At 37.2% G+C, this 17956-nt stretch overlaps 1 protein-coding gene across 4 annotated transcripts in view; it reads right to left on the minus strand.

Moving 5' to 3' along the window:
- Nucleotides 1-17956, minus strand: part of LOC138751565 (DNA topoisomerase 2-beta-like) — a 236744-nt gene that overhangs the window by 209051 nt on the left and 9737 nt on the right. Inside the window, exon 1 of one of the 4 annotated variants that reach the window (XM_069914002.1) lies at nucleotides 3396-3510. The exons of the other annotated variants lie outside the window; for them this stretch is intronic. The gene's annotated coding sequence lies outside the window, so the exon portion shown is untranslated. Of the gene's footprint in view, nucleotides 1-3395; nucleotides 3511-17956 lie in introns of those variants that run through there. 4 annotated transcript variants of the gene reach the window in all.

The following is a 17956-nucleotide window of genomic DNA, read 5'->3' on the forward strand; positions in this document are numbered from 1 at the left end:
TTTACCCCTAAAATTTGCATATATGAGCTCCAAATTTAAAAAAGGTAGTGTATTTATTTCTTAAATTGTATGTTAATTTTCTCCAATGGAAAATGAATTTTTCCATTCCATCTCTCCATACCTAAATATGCATCTGATTTCCATGTCACGGTAATACACTTCCTTGCCCCCGCTAATGCTATTTTGATAAATTTTGTTTGGTACATTAATAATTTTAACTTATGTCTTGTTCCTTCTTTATTTCCCAATAAAAATTAGTCTGGATTTTGTGGAAATACAGTACCTGTAATTTGCTCTAAAAAAAATCCCTAAATCCACTCAAAAAGGCTTTACTTTAGAACATGACCAAGTGTAAAAAAGTTCCCATCGCTTCACCATATCTAAAACATTTATCTGCTAAGTCTGACTTCATTCTATTCAATTTTTTTTGGCGTTAAATATAATTGATGCAGATAATTATATTGAACTAATCTATACCTTACATTTATAATGCTTGTCATACAATATCAACAAACATCTGACCATCTTTTCTCATTAATTGTGATATTTAGATCTACCTCCCATTTCTGTCTAGATTTATGGACTCCCTGTTTAATAGTACCTATTTGCAATAAAAAGTACGTTGCAGAAATAAATTTCTTAGTATTACCTCCCCTGATAAGAGTTTCCAGCTCACTACAAGCCGGTAAAAACATCGTTGGACCTAACGTTTCCCACAAATATCCTCTCAGTTGAAGATAGCAAAAAAGAATATTCTGCAATATTCCAATTTATTCCTTAAATGTTGAAATGACATCAAATGACCTTGTTCATAACTATCTTCAATGTTTTTAATGCCTTTATGAAACCAAATATTTAAAAATTGGTTACCTTCAATAAAAAGTATAAGATTATTTTGTACCTTAGGTGTCATAGGTGAAATGCTTCCTTTTGTTCCAATTTCATTATTTATCTTATTCCAAATACTAATCAAATGTTTCAACATTGGTGTTTCTTTCATGCTGGTTATTAACTTTGAATTCCATTAATAAATATAAATTCATCTGCTAATTTCTCTATTTTATCCAACTCTATTACCTAATATCCTGTTTTGTATTTGCGCAGATATTAAAAATAGATCAATTCTGGAATAAGAATCATGTCTACTTGAATAAAAATAGTCTCTTTCTCTAGAATGCATCTATTAAGTTCCAAGTCTTTAATTAATACCAATGTAGCTTTTGCTGCTTTGGTTCTCACTACTTCTCTTGTAGTTCTAGCTAAGATTGGGTCTAGACAAAAATTAGTCTCCTATTAAAATATTCTCATGTGCCTCCGCTAAGTTCAAATAAGTTTCTTGAATAAATCTCTCATCATCTACGTTTGGTGCAAACAAGTTCAGAAGAGTCCATATTTCAAAAAATACTTGACAATATGCCATCATATATATCCCAGAAGGATATATGTGATGGCATATTGTCAAATACGAAACTACATTTTGTATTTTAACTGGAATATTATTCTTCACTAAAATTGCCACACCTCTTGCTTTGGTATTAAAGAACCTGCTATATATCCAACCCAATATCTCTTTAACTTCAAGTGTTCTTTTTCAGTTAAATGAATTTATTGCAAGAAAGCTATGTCTACTCCCATCTTCTTAAGATATGTTAATACTCCTTTACTTTTCATGGGTCCGTTTAATCTGTTAACATTGTAATTTACGAATTTCACTGTATAACTCATCTTAACAAACTGTTATGTCCTCCATCTCTGCCTGTGAACCTTCCTTCCACAACTCTTTCAATCCAAACCCAGCATGCTTGCACATAACTCCTCTGGCAATCCAGATGTAAAGAAAAAAAAAATACAAGTATATACTTATAACCAAACTTGTAACTATATATAAACAAAATAAACCCTCCCCAATAGGTGTTGTGATAATAAAGTCCACCACCATCTCCCTCTATTTTACACGCCGTGACCGAAGTCACAATTACCCACATGATCCAGTAGAATTCAGAACCTCCTCTCCTCTCCAATCTCTGGTACATTTTCCTTTAATTCTTACTTAAAAATTTTATTAAAGAAAATCCATAAACTAAACAAAGAAAGTATTAACAACAAAAAAAAGTATTAAGTATACAATATCTGGTAGTTCCCTTGTGAGAACTACCAGACAAATTTAATCCATCAAAAAAACAATGACAACAGCAAGTCTTCTTATTCTTCATTCCTTCTGATTCCTTGGAAGATTTTGTACGAATTCTTCAGCTTGCACAAAGCTCAAAAAACAACTTATTTTCTCAACCAGGTATGAAGATCTTCAAAGTTACTGGATGACATAGTACAAACTGATCCTTTCTCCTATACAATCTTCTTAACCGGGTTAATTTTTAATAAATCTGCACTGATATAAGTGCAGATATGAGTAGAATAAAACTTTGGCCCCTTTGTACTCAAGCTGGCTTCTTCTTAATCTGGCCTCCTCTGTTACCAAAGATAAGATCTTCTCTTTATCTTGGTATCAAAGATTGTGGATTTTGAGTTGGAAGTGGTTTTGCTCTGAGAGCTCTGTGTGCTCTTTCAATCTCTATGGGATGCTCAAAATGTTCAGCTCCAAACATTTCAGGAATCCATTCCGTTAAAAAAAATCAGATCTTTTTTTTTCCACATCTTCTTTAAGACCCACTATTGAAATTATGCAATATATCCACTTTTTGCTCTAACTTCTGATTCTCTATAGTTAAGGCAGTGATAGTATCTTCCACTGTAGTTACTCTATTATCGACATGTTTCATATCTTCTTTCATTTATTGCATTGTCCCTTCTAATTTATCCAATTTTTAATTCATTTATTGACAGCCTCCAAAACTTTGTTTATTTCTCCTTTTACTATTCCTTGGAATCCTAATAATAACTCAATACAGCTACACGATCCTTTATCCAGACACCTAAAATCCGGAAAGCTCCAAAATCCGGCAAGTGGGGACCAGCGGTCGGGGCAGGCGGCCGGGGGACCGCAGTCGGGGGAGACGGCCATTGGGGGAAACTGCCAGGCGACTGGAAAGGGGTGGGGGTGGATAAGCAGCACAATTCAGGTGGACTTTCTGAAATCTGGAAAAATCCGAAATTCGGAACACTCTATCCCCCAAGGGTTCCAGATAAAGGATCGTGTCTTTAGCTTTATTTTTGGTTTTACTTTTGAAAATTTGAACTTTTATCGTTGCCTCCTTCTTGGTCTTCATCGTCTTCGCTACTGGATGCCTGTGAGCCCGAGTCTTCTTTCTCCGACAGTGTCATTGAAGGCCCCCGTTGTTTGTGTGTGTACATGCGCACATCATTTCTAGTTTCTTCTTCAATGCCATCTCTCCGTCACTGCGAGAGAGCAACATCAAAAGAAGTGGATCACTCACCTGGGGAGCAGCTCGAGCACTAGCTCCCTGCTTCTCACCAACAATAGGCCTCAAGTCTCCTCATCGCATTGGGCTCCAGGTAAGGCTGTAGCAGTTTTCTTTTTCTTTGCAGATATGTCTAGAGTTATTAAAATGTCCTTCAGTAACTTTTGATTGTTCAAAACATTATTTATTTAAACTTTTTTTTAACAACTTTCCCAGGAGGGTTAGGCTCCACATCCTAACCCTATGGCATCACACAACACTCCCCCCATCCCACCCTATTTTGTCATACCTTGATGAAGGGCTCAAGCCTGAAATGTTGGTTTTGTATTTTTATCTTTGCTATGTAAAATACATTGTTTGACCTGCTGAATTTCTCCAGCATTGTGTTTTTACTTCAATTCTGGCACCCACAGACTTCTGGGTTTTACTCATATGATAAGATATTCTCTATTGTCCTGATGTTTCTAACATTCAGAAATCTGAATGCAGAAAAATCCCCAGGAAAGGTGCCTCAGATTCCTGCAATCCATCAACAGTTGTAGTGGAGGAAGCAAATGTTTCAGGTAGTGGTGCAGTGTTGATTAAAGTTGCTTTATTTTGATTAGCACTGACCTTCCCAAATATTAGAACAACATTCAGTCAACTTAAGACTGTTTCATCACACACCTGACTTACATCTTGCAACTGAGAGGCTTAAAGTAGAATTAGTCCAATTCTGTAAGTTGATAGATTTCTATTTTTCTCTCTAACAATTATCTGATAAACAACAAATGAACTGTGCACCGATGTATGAAAATATGATTTCTTCAACACAATAATCTGCTTAACCAGGTTTTCCATTTTGTGAATTGGAATGCACTACATAAAAATTATCCAAAGATAAGCCAATAGAATCATCATCTTGTGGCGACTCTCCTCCACGGAGATCGAGCCAGCACATCGTGCATGGTAGTAAATAGCAGCACAACACACTGTAACACGTCCTTTTAACACAGCGAACCGGCACAGTTGAAAGCTGGAGCAGTACAAGACCAGCAGACCTACCTTGGATGGGAGGGGGGGGGTGGGGGGGGGTGGGTTGGGAGGAGGGAGAGGGGGGGGGAGAAAATGTCACTGTATACGTGTGAAAAGGAAAAAGTGTGTATCATGGCTAATGTGATTTATGGTGTGAAAAATTAAAAATTTTAAAAAATTTAAAAAAAAATGTTCCAGCTCACTATTGTTATTGATGCGGCTGATGTCAATCAGTCAAACAAATGGCGGGAACTCCAACTGTATAAAAGGAGCCTTTCCAGCCTCAATAAATCTCAGAGCTTAACATCCCACACTGAGAGAGTGTCTGGTGACAGAGTATATAGAAGTTTTTTGGGGAGATAAGTTGGGAAAGGTAAGATGGTCATGTGGTTTTGCAAGCCGAGAAAGTCAAACAGGCTTTCTCTCAGAGAGAGAGATAGAGAGAGAAAGAGAAAGAGAAAGAGAGAGAGAGAGAGAGAGAGAGAGAGAGAGAGAGAGAGAGAGATCACTTGACAGTGTCAGCCAGCAGAAGTTGCTGGGACTGAAACAGGACAAACTGGCAAGCTTTTGGAAGACAGCCTGATCGAACTTCTTGTGGTTCATGCAAGAGGAGAGGACTGGGTGTCTAATTTTTCACTTGGAATAAGTGAAACAGAAAGGAACTCTCTGTTGACCTGAAAGAAAGAGAGATTATCATCTGGAAAACCCTGATGGGGCAAGTTTCATCAGTAAGACACTGAGGTGACTGATGAAAGTACATCAGTTGTGGATGTGCTGGAACAACACATCTCTCTCTGTGAAAACCAACAAGAACCTTCCTGAACGGTAACCATTTACCTTTCCAGCACCAAAGCCTGATGAACTTTATAAATGTTAAATTCTGTGCACAGTATAAGAATTCCCTGCAACTAGTGAATTTGGAGGAATAAGAAGTGAGATTGAACTGTGAAGCAAAGAACTTTTCTGAACTTACACACACATTACACACGTGTGTTTAGAATTAGAAGGGTGTTAGATTAAGCTAAAGTTTGATTCTGTTTTCATGTTTAAGAAAATTAAAAGCAACTTTTGTTTAAGTAACCATTTGTCTTGGTGAATATCTATTACTGCTGGATTTATGGGTCCTCTGGGCTCGTAACAGTGTGTTTCTTTGTAGCAGTCGGCTACAGCCTCAAGAATTTGTAGAACATGAGCTCTTTGGCCTATCAAATTGATACTTGATGCCAATTTTAATGAGTTCCATCTAACTTCACATGGTCTCGATCCACCCATTTCCAATCTCTTCATGTGTCAGTCTAAATGCTTCTTAACAGTTGTTATCATATCTGCCTACTTCCTCTAACCCCTGCTTCCCTCACTTCCATTATTTGATATTTTCACCCTGGGGTAAAAGACATCATCTACCCTATCTAAATCTTTCACAACTTTATAACCTTCACCTCTGACATTCCAGAGAGAAAAATAATCCAAGTTATCATTGGGCAAGGAGCCAGTTAGAGCCATGATGTCATATTTTCTTTCCTGAAGAATATCAATGAATATATTTTTCAATAAGGCAGTTGTTTCATGTCATTATTACATGCTTCATTAATGGAATATTTATTCCTTCATTAATTTCCTCTGAACAAGTTTGAATGTTGGGATTCAAATTTGTTCATCTGGATCTCCAGTGCCTGACAAGATATTCCCTTGGACCTTAAAGAAGGCTAGAGTAGAAATTGCAGGAGGTCTGGCAGTAATATTTAAAATGTTCTTAACTGCAGTTGTGATGCCAGAAGATTGGAGGGTAGCTCATGTTGTTCCATTGTTTAAAAAAGGCTCCAAAACTAACCCTTGAAATTGTAGGCTGGTGTGCCTGACATCAGTAAAAGGTAAGTTATTAAAAGGTGTTCTAAGAGATCAGATTTACAAGTATTTGGGATAGCCAGGGACTGATTAAGGATAGTCAACATGGCTTTGTGTGTGGTAGTTGTGTTTAACCAATCTTATGGAGTTTTTCGAGGAGGTTACCAGGAAAGTTGATGAAGGAAAAGCTGTGGATGTTGTCTACATGGACTTTCGAAAGGCCTTTGACAAGGTCCCTCGTGGGAGGTTAATCAGGGAGGTTCAAATTTTAGATTGACCCTGTATTGAATGTGCCCAGAAGTATTGAACTGCACGTTTCACAAACATTTCTACAACTGATTCCACCTGCATTGAATTCGCCCATTGTTATTGAATGAAGATCTACCGGGACCAATGCCTGAAGAGGGCGCACAAAATCTGTGAACCGGTACGGACTCAAAAGGCCAACATGGCCTGTTTCCGCTCCGTAAATGGTTATATGGTTATCCATCTTCCCGTTGTGGCTAATACTCTCCAATCCAAGCAATATCCTGGTGAATCTCTTCTGCAGCCTGTATAAGATGCCCACATCCTTCCAGTTTCCAGCATTGCAGTAACCAGGACAATACTCCAAATGTGGCCTAACCAAAGTTTCATGCAGCTGCAACATGACTTCCAAACTTTTATCTTTGACACCCCAACCAAGTAGGTCTTATTTATCACCCTATTTGTGCTGCCTCTTTCAGGGAGCTATAGATTTTCTCCCCAATATTCCTCTATACATCAACATTCCTGAAGTCAAAAGTATAGAAGAAAAAGTGAGTAGAATAGAGCTGGTCATAACAGATGTAGGGAAAAGATTAGAAAATGTGGAAGAATGTGTAAAGGCTGTAGAAATGGAAGTGAACGACTTAAAAAGAAAATTGGAAGAAAGTGACAAAAAAGTTAAAGAAACACAGGAGTTGTTAGTTCAGAAGATAGATATAATGGAAAACTATAGTAGGCGAAACAATATAAAGATAGTGGGCCTTCAGGAAGATGAAGAAGGCAAAGATATTAAAGAATTTATAAAAGAATGGATACAAGTCCTGGGAATGCCAGAAATGCAGGAAGGAATGGAAATAGAAAGGATACACAGAACAACATTAGCCCCGAAACCACAGTCACAACAAAAACCAAGATCTGTTTTAGTAAAATTTATGAGATACACGACAAGAGAAAATATATTGGAGAAGGCAATTAATAAAATTAGAGAAGACAAAAAACCACTGGAATATAAAGGTAAAAATTTTTTTTTCAACCCAGACATAAGTTTTGACCTCTTAAAGAAGAGGAAGGAGTTTAATGCAGCAAAATCGATCCTATGGAAGAAAGGCTATAAATTTATGTTAAGATATCCAGTAGTGCTTAAAATAGTTATTTGGGCAGCAAAACAGACTGTTCTCGGATCCGGAGAAAGCATGAGAATTTGCTGAATGCCTGCAAGACAGAAAGAGAGATGAAGAGATGTAACAAGAACAAAGAATGACGACAAACTACATATAAAGAAATTAAAAATAATGTATAAGTAAGAACTAAAGGAGGAAAGGAAAGGGAAGTAAGGGAGAAGGGGGCGAGAGGAGGGGTTAAAAAATAATAAATAAATAAATAAATAGATAAATAGAAAAGGAAAAAGAAAAAGAGAAGAAAAAAGAGGGAGCTTTGTTGTAATGTGAAGATAAAAGTCTTTTCTGGAGGGGGTTGGGTGGGAGAGAATAACAGTCACTGTGAAATCAGTTGACACTTGCGAACGGGTTCGCAATCCAAATGGAGAGGGGAGTTGTGGTTGCCCGGCAAGGGACAAGGGGCGACTCAGAGAGGGGAATTTCAGATGTAGGAATGGTTGAAATATTTTATGTTTTATAAGTGTTGTCATACAGTGCGTTCAAAAAAAGAAAACTAAGAAATGGAAATGGGGAAAAGGGAAAAGGTGGTGGTGAGGAAGCGGAAATGAGATGTAAACAAAGTATGAGATGGCAATGTTGAACTATATGACTATATTAACGGAATACATAACCAAATCAAAAGAAAGAGGCTATTAAATTTAGTGAAAAAAGAAAAAATTGATAGAGCATTCATGCAGGAAATGCATCTAACTGAAGTGGAACACAAGAAATTAAGGAGAGATTGGGTAGGGCACATAACGGCAGCATCATATAACTCAATAGCCAGAGGTGTAGCTATATTAATCAATAAAATCTCCCAGCAGGGAGATACGTAATGTTAAAATGTCAGATATATTCAGAACTCTGGAATTTGGTCAATTTATATGCACCTAATGAAGAGGATCAAAAGTTTATGCACGATATTTTTTTGAAGATTGTAGATACATATGAGAATATATTGATAGGAGGGGTCTTTAACACTAATTTGGATTCAAAGATGGATAAAACTGGACAAAAGACTAGCAGAAAGAACATTTAAAGAGTTACTAAATCCTCCTCTCCTGGAAGTAATGAACCAGATAGAAAAAACACAAAACATGCAAAACAGCAATAATTACAGCAATACCAAAGACGGGGAAAGATCCACTAACACCAGTATCGTATAAACCAATATCTCTACTTAACTCAGGTTATGAGATAAATAGTTAACTATTAGCAAACAGACTGGCCGACGGTATACCAAAAATAGTAAAACTAGATCAAACTGGATTTATTCTTTGGCTTGGCTTCGCGGACGAAGATTTATGGAGGGGGTAAAAAGTCCACGTCAGCTGCAGGCTCGTTTGTGGCTGACCAGTCCGATGCGGGACAGGCAGACACGATTGCAGCGGTTGCAAGGGAAAATTGGTTGGTTGGGGTTGGGTGTTGGGTTTTTCCTCCTTTGCCTTTTGTCAGTGAGGTGGGCTCTGCGGTCTTCTTCAAAGGAGGCTGCTGCCCGCCAAACTGTGAGGCGCCAAGATGCACGGTTTGAGGCGTTATCAGCCCACTGGCGGTGGTCAATGTGGCAGGCACCAAGAGATTTCTTTAGGCAGTCCTTGTACCTTTTCTTTGGTGCACCTCTGTCACGGTGGCCAGTGGAGAGCTCGCCATATAATACGATCTTGGGAAGGCGATGGTCCTCCATTCTGGAGACGTGACCCATCCAGCGCAGCTGGATCTTCAGCAGCGTGGACTCGATGCTGTCGACCTCTGCCATCTCGAGTACCTCGACGTTAGGGGTGTGAGCGCTCCAATGGATGTTGAGGATGGAGCGGAGACAACGCTGGTGGAAGCGTTCTAGGAGCCGTAGGTGGTGCCGGTAGAGGACCCATGATTCGGAGCCGAACAGGAGTGTGGGTATGACAACGGCTCTGTATACGCTTATCTTTGTGAGGTTTTTCAGTTGGTTGTTTTTCCAGACTCTTTTGTGTAGTCTTCCAAAGGCGCTATTTGCCTTGGCGAGTCTGTTGTCTATCTCATTGTCGATCCTTGCATCTGATGAAATGGTGCAGCCGAGATAGGTAAACTGGTTGACCGTTTTGAGTTTTGTGTGCCCGATGGAGATGTGGGGGGGCTGGTAGTCATGGTGGGGAGCTGGCTGATGGAGGACCTCAGTTTTCTTCAGGCTGACTTCCAGGCCAAACATTTTGGCAGTTTCCGCAAAGCAGGACGTCAAGCGCTGAAGAGCTGGCTCTGAATGGGCAACTAAAGCGGCATCATCTGCAAAGAGTAGTTCACGGACAAGTTTCTCTTGTGTCTTGGTGTGAGCTTGCAGGCGCCTCAGATTGAAGAGACTGCCATCCGTGCGGTACCGGATGTAAACAGCGTCTTCATTGTTGGGGTCTTTCATGGCTTGGTTCAGCATCATGCTGAAGAAGATTGAAAAGAGGGTTGGTGCGAGAACACAGCCTTGCTTCACGCCATTGTTAATGGAGAAGGGTTCAGAGAGCTCATTGCTGTATCTGACCCGACCTTGTTGGTTTTCGTGCAGTTGGATAATCATGTTGAGGAACTTTGGGGGACATCCGATGCGCTCTAGTATTTGCCAAAGCCCTTTCCTGCTCACGGTGTCGAAGGCTTTGGTGAGGTCAACAAAGGTGATGTAGAGTCCTTTGTTTTGTTCTCTGCACTTTTCTTGGAGCTGTCTGAGGGCAAAGACCATGTCAGTGGTTCCTCTGTTTGCGCGAAAGCCGCACTGTGATTCTGGGAGAATATTCTCAGCGACACTAGGTATTATTCTATTTAGTAGAATCCTAGCGAAGATTTTGCCTGCAATGGAGAGCAACGTGATTCCCCTGTAGTTTGAGCAGTCTGATTTCTCGCCTTTGTTTTTGTACAGGGTGATGATGGTGGCATCACGAAGATCCTGAGGCAGTTTACCTTGGTCCCAACAAAGCTTGAAAAACTCATGCAGTTTGGCATGCAGAGTTTTGCCGCCAGCCTTCCAGACTTCTGGGGGGATTCCATCCATACCTGCTGCTTTGCCACTTTTCAGTTGTTCGATTGCCTTATATGTCTCATCCAGGGTGGGAACCTCATCCAGCTCTAGCCTTAGGGGCTGTTGAGGGAGCTGGAGCAGGGCGGAATCTTGGACTGAGCGGTTGGTACTGAAAAGAGATTGGAAGTGTTCTGACCATCGGTTGAGGATGGAGATCTTGTCGCTGAGGAGGACTTTGCCGTCTGAGCTGCGCAGCGGGCTTTGGACTTGGGGTGAGGGGCCGTACACAGCCTTTAGAGCCTCGTAGAAACCCCTGAAGTCGCCAATGTCCGCGCTGAGCTGTGTTCGTTTGGCGAGGCTAGTCCACTCACCTCCTCGCCAAAACTGGATTTATTAAGAAAAGGCGAACAACGGACAATATCTATAAGTTAATCCATGCAGTACAAGGAAATAAGACGCCAACAGTGGCTGTTGCTTTAGACAGAGAGAAAGCCTTTGCAGAGATTCAACACCAAAGAAATATATTAATTGGATTAAAGCATTATATAAGGGTCCAATGACGAAGGTGACAGTAAATGGATATATATCGAACCAATTTAAATTAAGCAGGTCAACTTGGCAGGAATGTCCACTATCTCCCTCACTGTTCGCTTTAGCAATAGAACCATTGGCAAAACTGATAAAAGAAAATAAAATAAAATGGATAAAAATAAAAGAGAAGGAATCTAAAATCAGTCTATATGCAGATGACATCATAGTATACTTTACAGAACCAGAACTATCAATAATAGAATTATATAAGAAATTGAAGGAATATGGAGAAATATCGGGGTACAAGATCAATGCAAATAAAAGTGAAGCAATGCCAAAGAATAATGCGGACTTCACAAAGTTTAAAAAAGAATCACCATTTAAATGGCAAACACAAGCAATCCAACACCTAGGTATCAGCCATTAATGAAGAAATTACAAGATGACTTAAACATTGGAAAGATTTACCACTAACACTGATAGGAAGGGTAAATTGCATTAAAATGAATATCTTCCCAAGGATACAATACCTATTTCAATCATTACCAATTCTCTTAACAGAGAAATTCTTCAATGAGCTAAAGAAAATAATAAGGAAATTCTTATGGAAAGGGGGGGAAACCAAGGATAGCGCTAGATAAATTAACAGAATGGTACAAACAAGGTGGTTTGCAGCTACCAAACTTTAAGAATTATTATAGAGCAGCACAATTAAGATATCTATCAGATTTTTGTCAAAAAAGGGAAAAACCAGATTGGACCAGGATAGAGCTAGATAAAATAGGGGAGAAGGTACCAGAACGTATACTTTATAAGTGGGATGAAAAACTGGTGCAATATAAAAGCTCACCGGTACTGCATCATTTACTCAATATATGGAAGAAAATTCACTTAGAAAGGAAAAAAACAAATTACCAACTACCAAAATTATTATTGATGCAAAATCAACTAATCCCTTTCACAATAGATAACCTTTCCTTTAGAGAATGGGAGAGAAAAGGGATTAAAAGAATAGAAATTTGCTTTATGGGAAATAATTTATTATCATTTGAACAAATGAAGTACAAATATGGAATAACTCACAGTACAATGTTTGCATACCACCAACTAAAAACCTTATTAAAGGACAAGCAGATTGAGATTACCAGAAGGAAGCAGCTTTGAATATGTGATTACAAACACAATGATAATTAAAAGATTTATAACAAACATGTACATCAAGCTGCAAGAAAAAGAAAATGATAAATAACCTATAAACCCAAACAAAAGCGGGAAAAAGATCTAAACATAAAGATTAAAAAATGAAATATGGGAAAAGTTATGCTCCGGAACTATGAGAAATATAATAAACACGAGGTTACGTATGATACAATATAATTGGTTACACAGTCTATATATCATGCCCCAAAAGTTAAATAAATGGGATCCAACATTATCAGATAGATGTTTTCACTGTAAGAAGGAAACGGGAACAACGGTACATGCAATTTGGTCATGTGAGAAAGTGAAAAAGTTTTGGGAAGATCTAAATCAGGTATTAAATAAAATCACAAAAAGCAACATAACAAAAAATCCAGAGATCTTTCTTCTAAGTAATATTAGAAGTAAAGAATTAGGCCTCAAATTGGATGAAGCACAAAAAAGATTTATTATTATAGCCTTAGCTGTAGCAAAAAAATGTATAATGGTTAACTTGGAAATCAGAAGAGAGCCTGAGAGTACAGCAATGGTACATGGAAATGAATAAATGTATTCCATTGGAAAATATAACATATAATTTAAAAAATAAAGTCACATTATTTGAACAAATTTGGGAACCGTACGTGGAACACAACAGAGAGGGCCTACCATGGACCTCCACCCCCTAAAATGATAGAATGAGAAAAAGACGAAATGAACTGACCCAGTGTATAAAAGTAGATGACACAATTTTCTTGTTTTATTTTCATTGTGTGATGACATTGTTTAATGGGTTTATTGTATTGTATATGTTGAACATGTTAATGGGTTTGGAGGGGGGTGGGAAGGAGGGAGGGAAGGGAGGGGGGAAAAAGGGGAGAAAATGACACTGTGTATATATATATTCAAGAGGGAAATATTTGTGTGTATTTTGGTTAATACGGTTCATAGTGTGAAAAATAAAAAAAAATTAATAAAACTTTCCTGAAGCCATTTGCTGTACACTTTCCTCTTACTTTTTGCCTCCCAAAATCTAATACTTTACAATTGTCAGAATTAAACTCTATCTGCCATTTCTCTCACCATATTTCCAAATTATCTATCTCCTTCTGAATCCTTCCTCACCATCCACCACTCTGCCAATTTTTGAGTTGTCTGTATAGCTCACCCATATTTTTGTCCAAATCATTTGTATACAATTTACACAACCCAGGTCTCAGCACTGATCCTTCTTGAACACCACTGGTCACGGAACTCCAGTCAGAAAAACAACCCTCTACCCTTTGTCTTCTATGAGAAAGTCAACTTAGAATCCAGTCAACTAAATCACTGTGGATCCCACATGACCTACATATCCACTGCCCTACTCTGGTCAGTTGCATTCATCACCTTCCAAAATACTCAATCATTTGTAAGACATGACCTCCCAGCATGTAACCATGCTGACTCTCCCTAATAGGTTTATGATTTTCCAGATGCAAATTAGTCGCAATATTAAGAACTTCCTTAATAATTTCCTACTACTGATAAAAGGCTCACTGGTCTATAATTTCCCATTGGTTTCTATTGTCTTTCTTAAACGTTGGCTATTTATGGTTATACACAAAGGGTATAAATCAAAATAAAACAAAATATTCTATAATCAAATGAAATAAATCAGATCTTTCCAAATTTAATTTTCATATTATCAATAAACCAGATGCTACGTTATAGTCCAAAGCAAAAATCTTGCTCAAAGAACTGTATTGCATAAACATAATCAAAGTTCAGTTTTCCATTTCTTGTATTATTGATATTCATTATGCTTAATGAACATTAATAACACCCTTATGGAGTAGTCTATTTAACCTGATGCCAACATATGTATGTGTTCTGGCTCTCCCTTTACCTCCTTTTCTCTTTTCACATTTTGTCCTGTAATTTTTCTATTGCCTGTCACCCTACTTTTCATTTCTTCTTTCCTGGATAAATTGCTTTATATTAAATCTCAGGAATCTCCCTTGCGATTTCTCAATTCTGCTGGATTAAGTTCATTCTATCAAGATATTAATTTCATATCCTTCACATTATCTTGAGAAATGTAAATAAATCAATATTTTAACTGATAAAAGAAGATTTTAGAAATCAGCACCAAACAGGGGAAATGATTAGACACGACGCATGTGAAATTTGAAATGGAAAATTGCTATGAAGCAATCTGAACAAATGACGAAAGTCCATGCAAATTATATGGTTTTAAATATGCTACAAGAACAGAAAGATGAATTTTTCCATTCACAACTGTTTGAAGACAACAGGGCAAGTTGAGAAGCTTCCCAAATAAATAGTGTCCATTTAGTTTTTGTTAAATCAAAGCAAAGCACTGGTTACGTCTCTTAGCCTCTTCTCCCGGGGTACATAACTTTTCAAAGCATGTCAAGCTTAAAATTGTGATTAATATCTTCTTGGATTAGAGGTTGGATAAAAAATTGCAAAAAAAATACACAGGAATAAACTTAAATGCTTCCTCTTGTGGAAAGGGGCAATCTGCTATTTTCTGTACAATATCATTTCAGGAAAGGTTGAGAGATGAGAAGAGAGTATCATTCACAGTTCTGTGTGCAGCAAGTAACAGATCCAGATTATTTAACTTGCAATAGCCAAAACACAAATGATTCAAAGTGATCTCTTAATTAACATCATTTAAACACTATTTTACATAATTGGTAGGTTCACATCCTCCATTATCAATTATGTTTCCTAAACTATGATAATACTGCCAAGGAAACTATACTTTTTTTTTTAAATCAACAGCATACAAACTGCAGTTTGATCCATCTGCAACAATGTGACAGAATCATAAAAGTACCTCCAAAGAGGTAAAAAATACAAAGTAAAATAATGGGCTGCAAAATTAAGGGCTGGAAATCATTTTTAAAAATCTCAAGAAAGGAAAAAACCATTTCCATTCTTAGACGATAGTAGTTGTATCGAGTTTTCTTTTGTTAAATCCTTGTTAAAAGGGTTTAATAGGATTCATGTATGGATTAATTTCTAAAAGACATTGCATTTCTATGAATAAAATTAACAGTGCTTTGGAGAGCGACTTACGAACTATTCTTTCCAAGGATATATGGACCGTGTTTAAAATTGGTCCATTCCTCTTCCATTTGTGCATGTCATTCATTTATTCATTTCAAGATAGTACATAGAGCACATTTATCCAAAGATAAATTAGCTAAGATTTTTCCTCCTATCAATGCTTTTTTTTAAAATTATGAATTTTCAATCAATATAGAGCTACAAGACAAACATAAACAAAGAAACATTACAGATATACACAATAAAATGCCAAAACCAAACTACATGTTGATGTACAAAGAAAGAAAAATCAACACATTATCACCAATTATCAAATTCTGCACTATTGTTTACAAATACAAAATTACATACCGTGCATATCCTTAAAAGAAAAGTAGGAAACAGAAAAAGAGGAAAAGAAAGAACCCCCTTTCCCAAAGGAAAAAGAAAAAGAGATAATTCTCCAATACGATGCAACAAAATCATTGGTTTTCCAAAAGCATTAAATACATGCAGATGAAACAATTCCTGATTCATCCAGAGCTTATTTCCTCCCTTAAAGAATAAATGTCTTAACATAGACATCACTAGGGATACTGGAGATAATGGTCTTAAATATGGGTTCCATATTCTTTAAAGCATATAATAATTTCTGGGGTTGTAAGTAATCTTCTCCAGGGGAACACAACTAGGCATTTCTGACTTCCAGCGGGTCAGACTCAGTGGGGAATCAGATTTCCAAGTAATGACTATACATTTCCTGGTCACTGCTAAACTAAGTTTAACAAATTTCAATTGATATTTTGACAGCCTCACTTTAGGTCTTATATCTGTTAATTTCCCCAACAAAAACAATTCTGGCACCTGAAGGTATTGAATTCCAATACTTTGTTCCAGGAGATTCCCCAAATCTTCCCAGAAGGATCTCACCTTAGGGCACGACCAGGTCTAATGCAAAAAGGTCCCTATATTTTGAACGTATCAAAAACATAAATTGGATAATTCAGATTTCAATGTATTTATTTTTTGCGGAGTAAGGTACAGCTGATGCAAGATCAAGTTTCTAGAATGTTATTATCAATTGTTAACAGAATTAATTTATTTTGAGCTAGGGTTGTTTTGGGTGAGCTTTTAACCCACCAAACAAAAACCACCAAATTGACCACTGAGTTTATTCTAAATTGTAATAATGTTTTAGTAAAGGGGCTTCCATAGAACCAGATAGTAATTTAAACTTCCATTTATGTATAAATTTTTCTGCTATCTTCTTACAAACCTTATGCAGTTCGAACTTTACCCAAGTAGACGTGTCTCCGCCATCAGAGAGAGCTAACGAACTTCATTTGGGTTGCCCAAAAATGTTTTTTAAAGTCTAGGAGCTTTAACACCAGTTCATAATTCCAGGTTAATTTATGATTAGAGACTCTGGGAAACTTATCCTTCCACAGAAATTTCCTAATATATTTATTTAAATTCTGAAAGAATCGTTGTGGTATGAAAACAGGTAGGCTTTGGAAAAAGGTATTGTAATTTAGGCATTATATTCATTTTAATACATTTGACCCTTCCAATCAAAGTAATTGCAAGAGTTATCCTTTATTTAAATCATCCTTAATTTTCCAAACCAAGGGAAGATAATTCAATATATAAATTCTGTGTTATAAATTCTATTTTAATACCTTAATATTTTATCCCATGAAGCAGCCACTTAAATTGAGAGTCTCTTTTAACATGATCTTAATTCCCACCTGTAGGTGGCATAACTTTGTTTTTATCCCAAGATAGCCCAAGAAAGTCCCAAAAAATTCTGTTAGACTGCAAGTTTTGTAATAAACTCGCTGGGTCTGTCAGATATATCAGAGCATCATCAGCAAATTGAATGATTTTATGTTCTTCCTGGTTAACCTTGAAGCTTTTTATGTCTGGATCTTGGCAGATAGATTCCACTAATGGTTTGATAGCCAGGATGAAAAGGGTTGGAGATAATGTCTACAAGATCTGAAAAATGGGAATACAGATGAGATTTGGCCATAAGTGAATAAATTTGCTTTAGGCTCATAATATAGAGCTTTAATCCTTTTAATAAATACCACACCTAGTCCAAATTTTCCCAAAACTTTAAATAAATAGTGCCATTCAAGTCTGTCAAAAGCTTTTCAACAGCAATTATTACAGTGATTCCCCAAAAAGATAGAGACCCATTGAAACTGTCATCTTATAGGCCCACATCATTATTAAAAACAGACTATTAGATCATTGCTAAAGCTCTGGCAAATAGATTGGCAGTATATTTGCCCAACGTAATAAATGTAGCTCACGGGCTTTGTACAGAAGAGGCTGTCTGCAGACAATGTTAGCAGACAGTTTAGTATTATTCATCTGGCACAAACAAGAGATTAATTGAGTGTCGCTCTGGCCCTAGATGCAGAGAAAGCTTACAATCAACCCTTTTGTGACAGATGTTTATGTTTGTGATAATGGGTTGCTTCCTTATTTCATATGTTTTGGTCCTGTTCTGCATTAGATCACTATTGGAAGAAAATTTTTAAATTTATTTTCCCCTATTT

Source organism: Narcine bancroftii, chromosome 1, assembly GCF_036971445.1.
Source record: "Narcine bancroftii isolate sNarBan1 chromosome 1, sNarBan1.hap1, whole genome shotgun sequence".
Lineage (NCBI taxonomy): Eukaryota > Metazoa > Chordata > Chondrichthyes > Torpediniformes > Narcinidae > Narcine > Narcine bancroftii.